General features: G+C 43.9%; 1 pseudogene across 1 annotated transcript; it reads left to right on the top strand.

The window, feature by feature from the left end:
- On the top strand, positions 1-12993 carry LOC311117019 (secretin receptor-like; annotated as a pseudogene). Its single transcript has 13 exons — positions 1-63; positions 3426-3511; positions 3566-3661; positions 4984-5081; positions 5252-5361; positions 5570-5702; positions 7646-7799; positions 7943-8003; positions 8107-8176; positions 12100-12191; positions 12438-12576; positions 12651-12692; positions 12841-12993. The product of its transcript is annotated as a secretin receptor-like (transcript).
- Positions 12994-17948: the final 4955 nt, after the last annotated feature.

The following is a 17948-nucleotide window of genomic DNA, read 5'->3' as shown; positions in this document are numbered from 1 at the left end:
ATGATGCTTGTGACTGACAAAATGCACATTGGAATTATTGGAATCCTACTGGGCATGTACTCAGTGGCGGCTCCTGAAAAAATTCTCAGGGGGGGCAATTTTTCTGATGATTTAGGTGACCTACACACATTTTTAAAAAGATATGTCCAGCAACAACATGAAGACAGGGGCAGCATATAAGTCAATACCAGAAGCATTTATTGACTGATCTCAAAAGTGTTGGCTTACAAAAGCAAAATAAGTTATCACAGTAAAAATAATCAAGGGTGTTCTTTCACATTCCTCAACACTGCATAAACAATATGCATTTCCATAAACAAATGAAATATCAGCTGAAAATACAGCATCTTGGTATTTGTTCAGATTGCAGGATCAACAAGAGCTTTTACCACATTTTTTGATATTGTTTAATCTTACCTTATGGCCTGCACTTGCTTGTGAAGCTGTCGAGGGCACGTTTGATAAAGACAGCATCGATGTCCTTCTTCTGTAGCTTCTGGTACAGAATGTCGACGTGGGGCATGATTTTGTGAAAAAGCCGCAGGAAAAAAATTAAATCTTCATCATGTAGTATCCTCACGTAGCCAGCTGCCTCTCTCACGGTGTGCTGGTCAAATGAACCCAATGAACCCGTCCGGATGGCTTCAAAACATTCTATGAGGTCGTCTCGATTCTCGTAGACAGTGTTCACGACTCTGCTGTTGCTAACCTCATCGTTGTGGCGGCGGACAGCTAGCCTGTATCCCTCATCCAGTTGAGTGGCAATATTCACTCTCCCCAAAGCAAACAATCTCAAACAGCTATATGTGGGTCTTTGACAGCTCATTTTTCTTAATCTTTTCTGAAAGATGGTGCATGTCGGTTACACCAGTCGCTGTCCAAGCAGTGCTGTCTGCCTTGCCGCCTTCAGGGTGAAAGAGTAGTTTCTTAGTTACGTTCATGGTTACGTTACGTTACGTATGACGAAAGCGCGTAAGTGCAAGCCCTCAGAAACCCATAGAGATTGTATTGAAAGCTCTGATATTTGAAAAAAAAATATTTTACATTAGAGGCTATGAGAGACGTCTGGGCGATTTTCAACCTGACTGAAATCGCCCCAAAACGGGCGGGGACATTTGAAGCACGACTTTAGCCTGATTGGACATTTAGTGGCAGATCAGGCGTCTAGATTAGAACACTGAACTACTGTTGCCGTGATATAATTGATTAGAAAAAAAATCCCTTCCTTTTCCCGTTTGGCAGTGCGTCGCCCATATCGCCCTAATGAACACACCGCCCCTGCATGTACTTGAAGGTAAGAATGAACGCGCGTGTTTGAAACAGCTGGGCATGTTTGGCAAAGGTACATACATATACACTGAGTGTACGAAACATTAGGAACACCTTCATAATACTGAGTTTGTACCCCCTTTTGCCCTTAGAACAGCCTCAATTCGTCGGGGCATGGACTACAAGGTGTCGAAAGCGTTCCACAGGGATGCTGGCCCATGTTGACTCCAATGCTTCCCACAGTTGTGTCAAGTTAGCAGGATGTTTGGTGGACCATTCTTGATACACACTGGAAACTGTTGAGCGTGGAAAACCCCAGCAGTGTTGCAGTTCTTGACACACTCAAACTTGTGCACCTGGCACCTACTACTACCATACCCCGTTCAAAGGCACTTACATTTTTTGTCTTGCCCATTCACATTTAAATTGACGCATACACAATCCATGTCTCAAGGCTTCAAAATCCATATTTAACCTGTCTCCTCTTCATCTATACTGATTTTAAGTGGATTAAACAGGTGACATCAATAACGGATCATAGCTTTCACCTGGATTCACATGGTCAGTCTACTATGTCATGGAAAAATAATCTAGGTTGAAGGTTATGCCTTTAGATTTTGAGAAACTTTGCAAATAAGGAATACTTTTTTAATGTTTTGTACACTCAGTGACTTCAGAAATTATTCACACCCCTTGACCTTTTCCAAATGTTGTTGTTACAAAGAGGGTTAAAAATTGGTCAACTATCTACACAAAATACTTTCATGTCAAAGTGGGGGGGAAATGCTAACACATATTAGGAAGGTGTTCCTAATGTTTGGTATACTCAGTGTATATTAGAATCACCTTTGGCAGAGACTTTTCTACAGAGACTACAGCTGTGAGTCTTTTCTGGGTAAGTCTCTCTAAGACCTTTCCACAGCATGATTGTGCAACATTTGCCCATTATTCATTTCAAAATTCTTCAAGCTCTGTCAAATTGGTTGTTGATCATTGCAAGACAACCATTTTCAGATCTTGCCATAGATTTTAAAGCAGATTTAAATCAAAACTGTAACTCGGCAACTCAGGAACACTCCAGTGTAGATGTGGTCTTATGTTTTGTCCTGCTGAAAGGTGAATTAATCTCCCAGTGTCTGGTGGAAAGCAGACTGAAGCAGGTTTTTTTCTAGGATTTTGCCTGTGCCCATTCCAATGATTACAAGCATACCCATAACATGATGCAGCCACCACTATGCTTGAACATATGGAGAGTGCTACTCAGTAATGTGTTGTATTGAATTTCCCCCAAACATAACACTGTGTATTCAGGACAAAAAGTACATTGTTTTGTCAATGTTTTTGCTGTATTACTTTAGTGCCTTGTTGCAAACAGGATGCATGTTTTGGAATATTTTTGTTCTGTACAGGCTTCCTTATTTTCCCTGTCAATTAAGTTAGTATTGTGGAGTAACTACAATGTTGATCCATCCTTAGTTTTCTCTTATCACAGCCATTAAACTCTTAACTGTTTTAGAGTCATCGTTGGCCTCATGGCGAAATCCCTGAGTGGTTTCCTTCCTCTCCAGCAACTGAGTTAGGAAGGACACCGCTATCTTTTTAGTCACTAGGTGTATTGATACACCATCCAAAGTGTAGTTAATAACTTCACCATGCTCAAAGGGATATTCAATGTCTGCTTTAATTTTTTTTTACCCATCTACCAATAGGTGCCCTTCTTTATGAGGCATTGGAAAACCTCTGTGGTCTTTGTGGTTGAATATGTGTGTAAAGTTGACTGCTCGACTGAGGGACCTTACAGATAATTGTATGTGTGGGGTACAGAGATGAGGTAGACATAAAATAAAATAAAACTATTATGTGACTTGTTAACATATGTTTACTCCTGAACTTATTTAGGCTTGCAATAACAAAGGGGTTGAATACTTATTGACTAAAGACATTTAAGCTTTTCATTTTTTATTTATTTGTAAACATTTCAAAAAACATAATTCCACTTAATTCCAGTGACAAAAAACTCAATTGAATCAATTTTAAATTCAGTCTGTTACAACAAAATGTGGAAAAAGTCAAGGGGTGTGAATACCTTCTGGAGGCACTGTAGGCTATGGGGAGATGACACATGCACACATTATTTTTCTTTTTAACTATGAAAGGTTCAAGCAGACTGTGAGCCGTACATCATTCTTATTCGAGAGTACTGTTTGCCATATAATGCATGACAATAAACCACCAAACACATGTATACCCCCCCCAAAAAAAAGATAATGGTAACTGATTTTTTTTTCTTATACAGACTGCAAGGGTATGTGGGACCACTTGAATTGCTGGTCTCCTGCTTTTGTAGGGGAAACTGCATCACATAACTGTCCCAATTTCTTCAAATCAGAAGGTGAGAGACCCCCACCCCACCCCTGGCTGTTACGATGTGTGTGTTAGACCCCCACCCCACCCCTGGCTGTTATGTGTTAGACCCCCACCCCACCCCTGGCTGTTATGATGTGTTAGACCCCCACCCCACCCCTGGCTGTTATGATGTGTTAGACCCCCACCCCACCCCTGGCTGTTATGTGTTAGACCCCCACTCCACCCCTGGCTGTTATGTGTTAGACCCCCACCCCACCCCTGGCTGTTATGTGTTAGACCCCCACCCCACCCCTGGCTGTTATGATGTGTTAGACCCCCACCCCACCCCTGGCTGTTATGATGTGTTAGACCCCCACCCCACCCCACCCCTGGCTGTTATGTGTTAGACCCCCACTCCACCCCTGGCTGTTATGTATTAGACCCCCACCCCACCCCTGGCTGTTATGTGTTAGACCCCCACCCCACCCCTGGCTGTTATGATGTGTTAGACCCCCACCCCACCCCTGGCTGTTACAATGCGTTAGACCCCCACCCCACCCCTGGCTGTTATGTGTTAGACCCCCACCCCACCCCTGGCTGTTATGTGTTAGACCCCCACCCCACCCCTGGCTGTTATGCGTTAGACCCCCACCCCACCCCTGGCTGTTATGTGTTAGACCCCCACCCCACCCCTGGCTGTTATGATGTGTTAGACCCCCACCCCACCCCTGGCTGTTATGTGTTAGACCCCCACCCCACCCCTGGCTGTTATGATGTCTTAGACCCCCCACCCCACCCCTGGCTGTTATGTGTTAGACCCCCACCCCACCCCTGGCTGTTATGATGTGTTAGACCCCCACCGCACCCCTGGCTGTTATGTGTTAGACCCCCACCCCACCCCTGGCTGTTATGATGTCTTAGACTCCCACCCCACCCCTGGCTATTATGTATGTGTTAGTTAATGATCCACTACTAAGATAATTTGTTTCCATTCAATACAAAAATGTTTGTCTTTCTACCATAAACTGTTGATTGATGCTCATATATGCGATAGACTAAAAGGACAGAGGAGTGGTAAAGAGTTCATAAAAGGTCTGCTTGTGGAAACAGCGGCATCATGAAGTGATTTATGACAACCTTACATAACACAAATGAAGCCTGCAAAAACTACTGCCTGCACTAAAATACCAGAGAGATTGAACCTGCGTACTATGTAGGTCTGTGTGTCTTAGAAAATATTTGGTCTGTTCCACCGTTGCTCTGCATGGTCAAGTTTTTTTACTCTGATGCCGACTATTTTGATGGCCATAATTCGTTTATTTGAACAGAATAGTCAGTAAGTATTGATGAGACTGTATGATTTTCCAGGTAAAGTGTACCGGAACTGCACAGACACGGGCTGGACGGACCCATTCCCTCCGTACGAGCATGCATGTTTCAACGAAACCTTACACTTACTTGGAGAGGTGGGTACATGTGTAATCTTAGTATATGCTACATCAATGGTTTTGTCTTTGATTCAGGACAAATACATAAAAATAAGGGAAAGCCATAGAAGTGTTGAGCAGTGATTTAAAAATACATGGACAATTTTCATAAAAATATATTCTTACACCAGGCCACTTTTTCCTCCCAGTCACATGACTCCCACATGTACTTCCCCTACGTGAAGACCATGTACACTGCAGGCTACGCTCTCTCTCTAATCTCTCTCACCATCGCCATCACCATCCTCTGTCTCTTTAGGTGAGAAACAGAGAATCAAGTCTAAGAATTATTATGATAAAAATATATGATAATCCATTCGGATACCCAATAAACCAGACTGTAACCAACATGCTTATCTTAATATTGTGTCTCAGTGGAGGATTAAACATATTACAACATGGGTGTCAAAAGCATGTTGGTCAAGGAGGACATTTACAGCTGCTTTGACACTTTTCCTGTTGTCTAGGAAACTGCACTGCACCAGAAACTACATCCACATCCAACTCTTTGTCTCCTTCATCCTGCGTGCTTCCTTCATCTTCATCAAAGACTCTGTGCTCTTCACCGATGAAGACTTCTACCATTGTGACGACTACCCAGTACGTATCTACTGTACTTTGTAGTGACTGTCAATGCATGTGTAAATGGATGAACACATTGATAGAGAGAAATGTGTAATTTAGTGTGTGAAAGCAGAATAACTCACTTTTCTAACTCTTCAAAAAATTCCTGGTTTTGATAGTTATTAATCTTTCAACATGATATGAACATACTAAAATACCCCTCCTACACTATACAGTGCATTCGGAAAGTATTCGGACCCCTTGACTTTTCCACATTTTGTTACGTTACAGCCTTATTCTAAAATGGATTACATTGTTTTTTTCCCTCATCAATCTACACACAATACCCCATAATGACAAAGCAAAAACAGGTTTTTAGAAATGTTTGCAAATTTATGAAACATAAAAAACTGAAATATCACATTTACATAAGTATTCAGACCCTTTACTCAATAGTTTGTTGAAGCACCTTTGGCAGCGATTACAGCCTCAAGTCTTCTTGGGTATGACGCTACAAGCGTGGCACACCTGTATTTGGGAATTTCTCCCATTCTTCTCTGCAGATCCTCTCAAGCTCTGTCAGGTTGGATGGGGAGCATTGCTGCACACCTATTTTCAAGTCTCTCCAGAGATGTTCGATGGGGTTCAAGTCCAGGCTCTGGCTGGGCCACTCAAGGACATTCAGAGACTTGTCCCGAAGCCACTCCTGCGTTGTCTTGGCTGTGTGCTTAGGGTCGTTGTCCTGTTGGAAGGTGAACCTTCGCCTAAGTCTAAGGTCCTGAGCGCACTGGAGCAGGTTTTCATCAAGGATCTCTCTGTACTTTGCTCTGTTCATCTTTCCCTCAATCCTGACTAGTCTCCCAGTCCCTGCCGTTGAAAAACATCCCCACAGCATGATGCTGCCACCACCATGCTTCACCGTAGGGATGGTGCCAGGTTTCATCAGACCAGAGAATCTTGTTTCTCATGGTCTGAGAGTCCTTTAGCCAAACTCCAAGCGGGCTGTCATGTGCCTTTTACTGAGGAGTGGCTTCCGTCTGGCCACTTTACTATAAAGGCCTGATTGGTGGAGTGCTGCAGAGATGGTTGTCCTTCTGGAAGGTTCTCCCATCTCCACAGAGGAACTCTGAAGCTCTGTCAGAGTGACCATCGGGTTCTTGGTCAACTCCCTGACCAAGGCCCTTCTCCCCCGATTGCTAAGTTTGGCCGGGCAGCCAGCTCTAGGAAGAGTCTTGGTGGTTCCAAACTTCTTCCATTTAAGAATGATGGAGCCCACTGTGTTCTTGGGGACCTTCAATGCTGCAGACATTGCTGTACCCTTCCCCAGATCTGCGCCTCAACACAATCCTGTCTCGGAGCTCTACGGACAATTCCTTCGACCTCATGGCTTGGTTTTTCCTCTGACATGCACTGTCAACTGTGGTACCTTATATAGACAGGTGTGTGCCTTTCCAAATCATGTCCAATCAATTGAATTTACCACTGGTGGACTCCAATCAAGTTGTAGAAACATCTCAAGGATGAACAATGGAAACAGGATGCACCTGAGCTCAATTTCGAGTCTCATAGCAAAGGGTCTGAATACTTATGTAAATAAGGTGTTTTTAGTTTTCGCTTTGTCATTATGGGGTATTGTGTGTAGATTGATGAGTAAATATAACTTGACTGGCCTGCACAGATCCCTGACCTCAACCCCATCGAACACCTTTGGGATAAATTGGACCGCCGACTGCGATTCAGGCCTAATCGCCCAACATCAGTGCCCGACCTCACTTATACTCGTGGCTGAATGGAAGCAAGTCCCCGTGGCAATGTTCCAACATCTAGTGGAAAGCCTTCCCAGAAGTGGAGGCTGTTATAGCAGCAAAGGGGGGACAAACTCCATATGAATGCCCATGATTTTGGAATGAGACGTTTGACAAGCAGGTGTCCACATACTTTTGGTCATGTAGTGTATCTTTTCTCATCATATCCTGTAGGTGGTGTGTAAGTTAGTGGTGATGTTCTCCAACTACTGCATCATGGCTAACTACAGCTGGCTGCTGGTGGAGGGACACTACCTCCACACCCTGGTCAGCGTCTCCTTCTTCTCCAAGAAGAAACCCCTGTGGTGGTACATCATCCAGGGCTGGGGTACGGACACCTGTCCCCTCTACATTACAACAACACTACACATGCCATGTCATTGATGTCATCTAGCAATGTCATGTCATAGTGAACTGTTCACTGAAAAGAGGGATTGAATTTAACTAAACAGTTTTTGTTTTTCTACATAGGTTTGCCAATGATTGTCATTGTATCCTGGGGCTTGGCAAAATACTTCTATGAGGATGAAGGGTAAGATACAGATGAATGGGATGTCATAGACCATTTTAAACAGATGACAATTGCATCATCATCATAGTTCACATACATTAATAGGTTTCTCTTTCTCCTCAAGCTGCTGGGAGACAAGGGTACATGACTGGGTTTGGTGGATTCTCAGAGTACCAGTCCTACTCTTCATAGTTGTAAGTGCATCAATCTCTGTTGATAACTAATGATTAGGCCTATGCATTGTTCAAGATTCTTCAAGACAGAATACCAGGGCACATTCTCAGAGCATGCGCAGACCAGCTGGCAAGTGTCTTCACGGACATGTTCAATCTCTCCTTGTACCAGATTGTAATCCTAACATGTTTCAAGCTGACCACCATTGTACCTGTTCCCAAGAACTCCAAGGTAAACTGCCTAAATGACTATCGCCCTGTAGCACTCGCATCTTTAATTATTAAGTGCTTTGGAAGGCTGGTCAAGTCACACATCAACACCATTATCCCAGACACCCTGGAACCACTCCCAATTCACATACTGCCCCAACAGATCCACAGATGATGCTATCTCAATTGCATTTCACACCGCCCTCTCCCACCTGGACAAGAGGGGAAATCACTATGTGAGATTGCTGTTCATAGACTACAGCGCAGCATTCAACACCATATTCCCCTCCAAGCTCCTCACCAAGCTCGGGACCCTGGGACTGAACCTCTGTAACTGGATCCTGGACTTCCTGACGGGCCGGCCCCAGATGGTGAGGGTAGGCAACAACACCTCCGCCACGCTGACCATCAACACGGGGGCCCCTCAGGGGTGTGTGCCTAGTCCCCTCCTGTACTCCCTGTTCACCCACGACTCCAGCACCATCAAGTTTGCTGACGACAACGGTGGTAGGCCTGATCACTGATGGTGATGAGACAGCCTACAGGGAGGAGGTCAGAGACTTGGCAGTGTGGTGGCAGGACATCAGCCTCTCCTCAACATCAGTAAGACCAAGGAGCTGAGTGTGGACTACAGGAGAAAGAGGGGAGAGCATGTCCCGATCCACATCGATGGGGCTGTAGTGGAGCAGGTCGAAAGCTTCAAGTTCCTTGGCGTCCACATCACTAAGGACTTAACATGGTGTACACACACCCGCACAGTCGTGAAGAGGGCACGAAAGTGTCTCTTCCCCTCAGGGCCGAAAAGATTTGGCATGGGCCCTTGGATCGTCAAAAAGTTACACAGCTGCATCGAGAGCATTTTGATTGGGTGCATCACCGCTTGGTATGGAAAATGCACCGCCCTCGACCGCAAAGCGCTACAGAGGGTGGTGCGGACGGCTCAGTACATCACTGGGACCGAGCTCCCTGCCATCCAGGACCTCTATATCAGGCAATGTCAGAGGAAGGCCTGAAAATGTGTCAAAGACACCCACCCAAGTTCACTGTTCACTCTGCTACCGTCCGGCAAATGGTACCGGAGCATCAGCTCTCGGCCCAACAGGTTCCGAGACAGCTTCTACCCCCAAGCCGTAAGACTGCTAATAGCCATAAATAGTTAATTAAATGGTTACCCGGACTATCTGCATTGACCCTATCTTGCACTGACTAGCCCTCTCTATACATTTTATATATACAGTGGGGAAAAAAAGTATTTAGTCAGCCACCAATTGTGCAAGTTCTCCCACTTAAAAAGATGAGAGAGGCCTGTAATTTTCATCATAGGTACACGTCAACTATGACAGACAAAATGAGAAAAAAATATCCAGAAAATCACATTGTAGGATTTTTAATGAATTTATTTGCAAATTATGGTGGAAAATAAGTATTTGGTCAATAACAAAAGTTTCTCAATACTTTGTTATATACCCTTTGTTGGCAATGACACAGGTCAAACGTTTTCTGTAAGTCTTCACAAGGTTTTCACACACTGTTGCTGGTATTTTAGCCCATTCCTCCATGCAGATCTCCTCTAGAGCAGTGATGTGTTGGGGCTGTCGCTGGGCAACACGGACTTTCAACTCCCTCCAAATATTTTCTATGGGGTTGAGATCTGGAGACTGGCTAGGCCACTCCAGGACCTTGAAATGCTTCTTACGAAGCCACTCCTTCGTTGCCCGGGCGGTGTGTTTGGGATCATTGTCATGCTGAAAGACCCAGCCACAATTCATCTTCAATGCCCTTGCTGATGGAAGGAGGTTTTCACTCAAAATCTCACGATACATGGCCCCCCCATTCATTCTTTCCTTTACACGGATCAGTCGTCCTGGTCCCTTTGCAGAAAAACAGCCCCAAAGCATGATGTTTCCACCCCCATGCTTCACAGTTGGTATGGTGTTCTTTGGATGCAACACAGCATTCTTTGTCCTCCAAACACGACGAGTTGAGTTTTTACCAAAAAGTTATATTTTGGTTTCATCTGACATTCTCCCAATCCTCTTCTGGATCATCGAAATGCACACTAGCAAACTTCAGACGGGCCTGGACATGTACTGGCTTAAGCAGGGGGACACGTCTGGGACTGCAGGATTTGAGTCCCCGGCGGCGTAGTGTGTTACTGATGGTAGGCTTTGTTACTTTGGTCCCAGCTCTCTGCAGGTCATTCACTAGGTCCCCCTGTGTGGTTCTGGGATTTTTGCTCACCGTTCTTGTGATCATTTTGACCCCACGGGGTGAGATCTTGTGTGGAGCCCCAGATCGAGGGAGATTATCAGTGGTCTTGTATGTCTTCCATTTCCTAATAATTGCTCCCACAGTTGATTTCTTCAAACCAAGCTGCTTACCTATTGCAGATTCAGTCTTCCCAGCCTGGTGCAGGTCTAGAATTTTGTTTCTGGTGTCCTTTGACAGCTCTTTGGTCTTGGCCATAGTGGAGTTTGGAGTGTGACTGTTTGAGGTTGTGGACAGGTGTCTTTTATACTGATAACAAGTTCAAACAGGTGCCATTAATACAGGTAACGAGTGGAGGACAGAGGAGCCTCTTAAAGAAGAAGTTACAGGTCTGTGAGAGCCAGAAATCTTGCTTGCTTGTAGGTGACCAAATACTTATTTTCCACCATAATTTGCAAATAAATTCATAAAAAATCCTACAATGTGATTTTCTGGAAATTTTTTCCTCAATTTGTCTGTCATAGTTGACGTGTACCTATGATGAAAATTACAGGCCTCTCTCATCTTTTTAAGTGGGAGAACTTGCACAATTGGTGGCTGACTAAATACTTTTTTCCCCCACTGTATATACACACATACATACACACACACACACTGAGTGTACAAAACATTACGAACACCTTCCTAATATTGAGTTGCACCCCCTTTTGCCATCAGAATAGCCTCAATTCATCAGGGCATGGACTACAAGGTGTCGAAAGCGTTCCACAGGGATGCTGGCCCACGTTGACTTCAATGCTTCCCACAGTTGTGTCAAGTTGGCTGGATGTCCTTTGGGTGGTGGAGCATTCTTGATACACACAGGAAACTGTTGAGCGTGAAAAACCCAGCAGCGTTGCATTTCTTGAAACATTCAAACCGGTGTACCTGGCACCTACTACCATTCCCTATTCAAAAGCACTTAAATCTTTTGTCTTTCCCATTCACCCTCTGAATGGCACACACACACAATCCATGTCTCAAGGATTAAACATCCTTCTTTAACCTGTCTCCTCCCCTTCATCTACACTGATTGGAGTAGATTTAACAGGTGACATCAATAAGGGACCATAGCTTTCACCTGGTCAGTCTGTCATGGAAAGAGCAGGTGTTCTTAATGTTTTGTATACAAAAAAAGAAACACACACATGCTGCTGCTGCTACTCTGTGCTTTATTTTACTTATATTTTTATCTATCCTGATGCCTAGTCCCTTTACCCTGACTTCATGTCCTTATCTACCTCAAATAGTGTACCCCATACCCATGCACATTGATCTGGTACTCCCTGTATACAGCTTCATTCTTGTATATATGTTTTTACTGCATTGTTGTAAAGGGCTCGTAAGCAAGCGTTTCACTGTCAGTTAACACCCTTTGTATTCGGTGTATGTGACAAATACAATTTGATGTTTGTTTTTTATATAACTCAGAATGTAAATATTTGTTTTACTCCCTACAGTAATCATTTGTTGCCATTTCATTGCAGATTAATTTTATATTTTTTCTGAGTATCATACGAATTCTGGTGGGGAAACTGCGGATGCCAGACATGCATGGAACTGAATTCAGCCAATACAAGTGAGTTGTCAAAATCACCAGAATATACTATTACCAAAGCATTTCAAGGATGTTTATTCTGTAGGGTATAAAAAAAACTTAAAACAGTGTTACAGTACCTGTGCTAACTTTCTGTAAGCGTTGCCCAGTCAAACCTGAAAGACCAGCACAACGGCAAACTAATGGAATCTCTCCAAACATGTGTACAGTATTGATTTATGTATTTTGTGTATTGTAAAATTGCATATTTTCCTTGTATCTTTTCAGGAGACTTACCAAATCTACTTTTCTTTTGGTGACCCTCTTTGGTTTGTACTACATCCTCTTTGCCTTCTTACCCATCAAAGTCAGTGGTTTAACTTACAAAATATGGACCTTTGTTGAGCTGGCTCTTGCATCAACACAGGTAATTTTGATTTTTACTTTTTTACTTTGCAGGAATACTATTTGATGTCTAAATTCCCCTTTCTTCCTTTCCAGGGCTTTGGAGTTGCTGTTCTTTACTGTTTTCTAAATGGGGAGGTAGGTTTTTTGTCCATTTCTCAAAACTATGATGTTAAATGAAGTTGAAATAAGTGGTATAAATGTGCTATTGCTAATATTAGGCAGCTAGCCCTGATTAACTAGTGCTCGATGATACACTTTCTCCATCCCCTCCCCCCACACACAGGTACAGTACGAGGTACAGAGGAGATGGCGAAGGTGGAGGCTGAAGCAGCATCTACACGGGGTGCCAAGACACCATGGCTCCATGAGCCAAAGCGGCTCTCCCCTTACCCAGGTCTCCTTGCTTCCCTGTTCCGGACCGGCCAGCCTGGCATGACCTTTGACGACCCCCCCCCCAATCACTGGAGATCTCTTAGACATGCCAGATAAAAACACTCATACAGAGGGACTCTCTCAAGACATCAAGGGTACTTAAGTTACATAACTTTATTTAACTTGAGGAATGGTCCACAGAATCACTTGGCCACTCTTGAAGACTTGGACATTGCATGGGAAACAGCACTGTTATTTTGTGTCATTCCCTCAAGCTCAAGCAACATTTCTACGACTATGGACCAGGCCTGAAGATCTAGGACATTTTGGGTTCAGTGGAAATCCTAAGAAACAGGAAGATATTCAAAAACAAGAAGTAGGCCTCAGCTCTTCATCATCAACATGTGAAAGATAAATCCTGGAAAGGGGTCTGGTTATGGCCAGCCTCTTGTCCAGAGAATGTATCGACATGATTGAAAATTCTCACTTTTTATTATACTTCAAAGACAGATCTTTTAAGAAACATAATTTACTGTTCTTTTGCATCAATGTACTGTATTTTCTCACAATTTGACATTTTCTGAAATAAATACCCAGATCAAAAGGCTGCACTTTTTCAAGAGGATAACAAATTGCTGGTGAGTTGTCTAATAAACGGTCATCTTGGTTGTCTCAACACTTCACCCATGTAAAATGTCAGATTTGGTCCCTTTCCTTCTTGCTCATGGTAATTTATTATAAACTGGATGGTTCAAGCCCTGAATGCGGATTTGGCTGACAGCCGTGGTATATCAGACCTTATACCACGGGTATGACAAAACATTTATTTTTACTGTTCTAATGACATTGGTAACCAGTTTATAATAGCAATAAGGCACCTCTGGGATTTGTGGTAGATGGTCAATATACCATGGCTAAGGGCTGTTCTTAGGCACGCACGACGCAAAGCAGAGTGCCTTGATACAGCCCTTAACCGTGGTATATTGGCCATATACCACACCCCCTCGTGCCTTATTGCTTTATTATAAAATGGTTCTTAGAAAAATATGTGCACTAATGTCCTAAAGATAACCTCTACATTGGATACTTTGCTTTCATTTCTTCCACAAAGGCAATATATTATTTTATGGCATCTTCTTTGGACTTTCCTATTGGATTGAAAATAGAAACAGAACACATTGAAGATTTGTGTTACATTCAAAACAGAGAGAGTGGAAAGGCAGAATAATACATTGTCCAAAATACTTACCTTCCTGTGCTTTCCAACCATCCCATTTAGATTTTCCTTACATTTTACATTACATTTTAGTCATTTAGCAGACGCTCTTATCCAGAGCGACTTACAGTTAGTGAATACATTTTTATTTTTTTATACTGGCCCCCCGTGGGAATCAAACCCACAACCCTGGCGTTGCAAACGCCATGCTCTATCAACTGAGCTACATCCCTACCGGCCATTCCCTCCCCTACCCTGGACGACGCTGGGCCAATTGTGCGCCGCCCATGAGTCTCCCGGTCGCGGCCGGCTGCGACAGAGCCTGGATTCGAACCAGGATCTCTAGTGGCACAGTTAGCACTGCGATGCAGTGCCTTAGACCACTGCGCCACTCCTTGGAAGTCAAATATTCCCGGACGCTCTGTGGACACAACACATACATTTTCAAAGTTACTCTTACATCAACAAAAATATTACTTTAACTGGCAGGTATTGACAAAGTCTGAATACACTTGCCCATCGGGTAAGTCAGGATTATTTTTTGGTTACCCGAAGATTATGATCGCTTTCCCGATAATGTAAAAATAAACTACACTGAACCAAAATATAAAACGCAACATGCAACAATTTTACAGTTCATATAAATAAATACATTAGGCCCTAATCTATGGATCTCACATGACTGGGAATACAGATTTGCCTCATGCAGCCCGACATCTTCGCATTGAGTTGATCAGGCTGTTGATTGTGGCCTGTGGAATGTTGTCTCACTCCTCTTCGATGGCTGTGTGAAGTTGCTGGATATTGGCGGGAACTGGAACACGCTGTCGGAAACATCAATCCAGAGCATCCCAAACATGTTCAATGGTTGACATGTCTAGGTATGCAGGCCATCGAAGAACTGGGACATTTTCAGCTTCCAGGAATGGTGTACAGATCCTTGCGACATCGGGCCGTGCATTATCATACTGAAACATGAGGTGATGGTGGCGGATGAATGGCACAACAATGGGCCTCAGGGTATCGTCACTGTATCTCTGTGCATTCAAATTGACATCAATAAAATGCAACTGTGTTCGTTGTCCATAACTTCTGCCTGCACTACCATAACCCCACAGCCACCATGGGGCACTCTATTCACAACGTTAAGATCAGCAAATCGCTCACCCACATGACATCATACACGCTGTCTGCCATCTGCCCAGTACAGTTGAAACCAGAACTCATCCATGAAGAGCATACTTCTCCAGTGTGCCAGTGGCCATCGAAGGTGAGCATTTGCCCACTGAAGTCCATTATAACGTCGAACTGCAGTCAGGTCAAGATCCTGTTGAGGACAATGAGCACACAGATGACATTCCCTGAGATGGTTTCTGACAGTTTGTGCAGAAATTCTTCAGTTGTGCATACCCACAGTTTCATCAGCTGTCCGGGTGGCTTGTCTCAGACCATGCTGCAGGTGAAGATGCCAGATGTGGAGGTCCTGGGCTGGCATGGTTACACGTGGTCTGCGGTTGTGAGGCCAGTTGGACGTACTGCCAAATTCTCTAAAACGTTCAGTTCTGGCAACAGCTCTGGTGGACATTCCTGCAGTCAGCATGCAAATTGCACACACCCTCAACTTGAGGGACATTTTAGAGTGGCCTTTTATTGTCCCCAGCACAAGGTGAACCTAGGTAATGATCATGCTGTTTATTCAGCTTATTGATATGCCACACCTGTCAGGTGGATATATTATCTTGGCAAAGGAGAAATGCTCACCAACAGGGATGTAAACAAATGTGTACACACAATGAGAGAAATAAGCTTTTTGTGCATATGGAACATTTCTGGGATATTTTTCAGCTTTTGAAACATGGGACCAACACTTTACATGTTGCATTTATATTTTTTTGTTCAGTATATTTTACACGCAATAGTGCCATATATTGCCTGCCTTTCACATACACAGGGGAGGAATCTGAAAAAGAAGAACTGGAATTCTTTGTATTTTGGTTGTTCTCAGAGCAGACTCAACTTGCCCGACTGCCAAACATCGTCTGTCTTTCACAAAGATCAGTTTTAGGCTAGGCCTACTGGAAGTATTCACTTTTTAAATCACCTGCCCAACGGGGCAACATCAGAGCATGTTCAGGTCACCGGCCTAAATGTCCGTCCCTGAATGGTTTACTTACAGACAAAAAGGCAGCTAAACAATTGATAAGTCAAGACATTTAACTCTTGAGAAATGCATATAGAGACAAAATTATAAGCCTTGGTCTCACGAGTGGCGCAGTGGTCTAAGGCGCATTGCCTTTAAAATTGTAACTACAGACCCGGGTTCAATCCCAGGCTGTGTCACAACCGGCCGTGATCGGGAGTCCCATTTGGCGGCGCACTATTGGCTCAACGTCGTCCGGGTTAGGTGAGGGTTTGGCCGGTGAGGCTTTACTTGGCTCATCGCGCTCTAGCGACTCCTTGTGGCACGCCGGACGCCTGCAGGCTGACCTCGGTAGTCAGTTGAACAGTGTTTCCTACGACACATTGGTGCGGCTGGCTTCCGGGTTAAGCAGGTGGGTGTAAGAAGCGCGGTTTGGCGGGTCATGTTTCGAAGGACGCATGACTGGACCTTCGCCTCCCAAGCCCGTTGGGGAGTTGCAGCGATGAGAAGATCGAAAAAGGGGGTAAAAAATAACAAATAATTATATATACAGTTGAAGTCGGAAGCTTACATACATCTTAGCCAAATACATTTAAACTCAGTTTTTCACAATTCCTGACATTTAATCCTAGTAAAAATTCCCCGTCTTATTTTAAGAATGTGAAATGTCAAAATAATAGTAGAGAGAATGATTTATTTCAGCTTTTATTTCTTTCATCACATTCCTAGTGGGTCAGAAGTTTTACATACTAATTGAGTGTATTTGGTAGCATTGCCTTTAAACTGTTTAACTTGGGTCAAACATTTCGGGTTGCCTTCCACAAGCTTCCCACAATAAGTTGGGTGAATTTTGGCCCATTCCTCCTGACAGAGCTGGTGTAACTGAGTCAGGTTTGTAGGCCTCCTTACTCGCACACGCTTTTTCAGTTCTGCCCACAAATGTTCTATAGGATTGAGGTCAGGGCTTTGTGATGGCCACTCCAATACCTTGACTTTGTTGTCCTTAAGCCATTTTGCCACAACTTTGGAAGTATGCTTGGGGTCATTGTCCATTTGGAAGACCCATTTGCGACCAAGCTTTAACTTCCTGACTGATGTCTTGAGATGTTGCTTCAATATATCCACATAATGTTCCTTCCTCATGATGCCATCTATTTTGTGAAGTGCACCAGTCCCTCCTGCAGCAAAGCACCCCCACAGCATGATGCTGCCACCCCCGTGCTTCACGGTTGGGATGGTGTTCTTCGGCTTGCAAGCGTTCCCCTTTTTCCTCAAAACATAACGATGGTCATTATGGCCAAACAGTTCTATTTTTGTTTCATCAGACCAGAGGACATTTCTACAAAGAGTACGATCTTTATCCCCATGTGCAGTTGCAAACCGTAGTCTGGCTTTTTTATGGCGGTTTTGGAGCAGTGGCTTCTTCCTTGCTGAGCAGCCTTTCAGGTTATGTCGATATAGGACTAGTTTCACTGTGGATATAGATACTTTTGTACCCGTTTCTTCCAGCATCTTCACAAGGTCTGTTGCTGTTGTTCTGGGATTGATTTGCACTTTTCGCACCAAAGTACCTTAATCTCTTGGAGACAGAACGCGTCTCCTTCCTGAGCGGTATGAAGGCTGCGTGGTCCCATGGTGTTTATACTGCGTACTATTGTTTGTA

The sequence above is a fragment of the Coregonus lavaretus genome (assembly GCF_964263955.1).
Source record: "Coregonus lavaretus genome assembly, contig: HAP1_SCAFFOLD_941, whole genome shotgun sequence".
NCBI lineage: Eukaryota > Metazoa > Chordata > Actinopteri > Salmoniformes > Salmonidae > Coregonus > Coregonus lavaretus.
This window is presented reverse-complemented; position numbering and strand designations above follow the sequence as displayed.